A 3,117-nucleotide genomic window follows, 5' to 3' on the forward strand; every position below is an offset into this window, starting at 1 on the left:
AAACCCCCAATGATAACACCCGTGATTGGTGCTAGCACACCTTACAATACATACAGCATATAAACATACATACAGTACCATATACAGACATACAGCATAAATACACACATATACAGTATATACACACCATACACACATATACTGCATATGCACGTCACATACTGTAAATACACATACAGCATCCACACTGTACACACATACAGCGTATAAATATACATACAGTACCATATACAGACATACAGCATAAATACACACATATACAGTATATATACACACCGTACACACATATACTACATATACACATCACATACTGTAAATACACACACAGGATACACATTGTTTAGTGTGGCAGATACCCTAGCCCCATGACACTGCGGGCCCCATAGAAGCTTCTATGGCTGCTACCCCTGTCGTTACGCTCTTGCTCTTGTGGATTAATTGAAAAATGAGTCATACTATTTGGTGGCTTTTTCTTGTATCACCAACAAACTAGACCCTGATCCTGTATTACACATGCTGTAAATGCTTTGATGAATGTAAAGTCAGTATTTAGGACTAGGACATCTACATTAAATCTGTAATGGGAGAGAAGAAGGTTTCACGTAGGCAGAGATGTAAAGCACTAAATGACACATGGACCTTCAGAATGCCATTTGCGGAGAAGAAATAAAGGATTATTTAGGGAATTAAAGCTGTATTTTAGTTTTTATTGTACAAAATATTCTTCATAAAACAATGTATGTCCTCAATAGATCTGTGTGGGTTTATAAAACAGGATTTTATGCTTAGGGGATGCGTCATGAAAGTGTGTCAAAGATATAAAACTTTTCTAAAGGCTACTAGAATAGTAGAAGAGACCTTTGGGGTAATTTATCTTATTTCCCCCTTCTCTGGGCTCCTTTTACGCCTGTGTGAGTCCATTTTTTGCACCTCATTTGTCTTTGTCACCTCATTTTGGCTCTTTGTCAAATGAAGGGTTTTTTTGCCCTTATTGGGCAAATCATACCATTGCCTTTCCTAAGCATGGTTAGGACTGGAGTGTTACTGTGCAATTATTTGCGGCCATATAGGCACAATAGTATAATAAATCGGGCACAAAAATCTGGAAAGAGGCGCAATGTAATGGGCACAACAACACATGGCAAAAAAGCGCAAAATAGGCACAAAACAGCCATAACACAGCAAAAAGGCACAAAAACACCAACGGAAGGAAGAGATAAATGACATCCCTTCTGTGTTGCCCCCAAAAATATCCATAACCAAAATACCAAATTGTTAGAAATCCAGCAGGATGGTAGACAGAGGACGTCCAAGGGCAGAGGGCAAAGATACTTCTGCTGCAGAGTGTCTCACTATATGGAGGGTGCTTGCCGGCCCGCCACCTTGCGTGATGATTTCACAGTGCATGCGTCCGTCTTTCGCTGAAGATTAGAAGAGGAGAGAGAGACGGAGCCACTGGGCCTGCATTCTTGGGGTAAATTATTTTTTCTTTTTTACTGGCCAAGGTGCTTATTTCTTTATAGTATGGTAATATACATATTTAATCCTCCCCTCCTCATATTGCTGCAGCCTCCTCCATGAATTAATATGAGGAGGCAAGGCTGCAGGCTTTACAAAATATTAGTTTATGGAGCATGTTTACACCTCTTTTATTGCCGCCACACGAGTTCACTGTTAAGGGGCCCACTGAGGCTCTGTCGCCCAGGGGCCTACTGAAACCTGGAGCCGGCCCTGTACACAAGAGCCATTACGGGTTCTTTCAAAAGTCCTGAAACCTCAGGTTGAAAGCAGGCAAAAGAAACACATCCTCCACTCCCCAAGAATTTTGATTCTAGTACCACATGTACACAAGAACCATTTCAGGACCTTTGAAGGTCTTCCAAAGATCCTGAAACTGCAGATTGAACACCAGCAGAAGGGACACATCCTCCATTCCCCATGAATCTTGATTCTAGTAGCAAATTTACATAAGAGCCATTTCAGGACCTTTGAAGGTCCTCTAAAGGTCCTAAAAATAGAAGCTTGATTCTAGTATCATATGTAGGAAGTGGGGCTAAAATATTTTTAATCCACTGTTTTAATCCAACTTGCCTATGACAACACGGTCATCCGTACTATACTATACTATGTTTGCAACCCCTTTCACCACACATTCATGTGCATGAGGCGTTACTAAAAAAACGAAGCGTTGGATTAAAACTCTTTTTGATTAAAATCTACTAAAATGTCCTCATTTCAAACTTTTTGTATATAATTTAGCAATGAACTGTTGTTTTACTACAGATGGTGACCTTGCACACTAAACAATTCCTCGAAATGGAATAAAATCTGGGCTGATAATCGATGTGATCATGAACATCTCTCCATATATTACAATCTACGCACTCCCTGTATATTATTACAGTTACAGTCCTGTGTTCGGATGTCAATATTCCTATTTAGAGCTGACAAATATGTTATGTAATAAGTGAGACTCTTGCACTTTCCCACACGCCAGTGACATGTCTGCTTTACATGAGATCATCATTTCTGGGTCATATCCCCACTCAAGCGAAACATATTATGTTGCATGACCCCACAAAACCTACTGCCCTGTAGGTTAGCTCCAGCTATTTGTCCTGTGCTCCTGGGAGCATCCATTGCATTTTCGAAACTTTAATATTTAAAGAGCATTTTGCCATTTATAATCCTCATCTGGTTTGAACGTGTCTTTCCTGATAGTGAGAATGTCATGGTCAGGGAACAGGCCCTCCTTGCTCTATGTCACCATGATATCCAAGGTCACAGGTCTAGCCCAGATCAATGGCACTGAAAAAAATCCTTAATCCTTTCACCCTGTTAGATATTTGGTCAGAGTTTCAATGCTGGTGAAAGCCTGGTCTCCTGTCAATTGAGAGGATATCATGTATGCAGAGAGGTCATTTAAGACGTGGATTCAGGAGATGGATTGTGTTCTATGTATGATTATTACTCACAATATATGAGATATAATGAGAATATCTGGTTTATGTAATGTGTATTGTATGGTGGCTAACCAATCCAATCTGGCCATGAATGGGGACTACCGATATTAACTGATTGAAGAACATATTGAAGCATACTAAGAATATGTATGTA

This window comes from Engystomops pustulosus, chromosome 4 (genome assembly GCF_040894005.1).
Source record: "Engystomops pustulosus chromosome 4, aEngPut4.maternal, whole genome shotgun sequence".
NCBI classification, from domain to species: domain Eukaryota; kingdom Metazoa; phylum Chordata; class Amphibia; order Anura; family Leptodactylidae; genus Engystomops; species Engystomops pustulosus.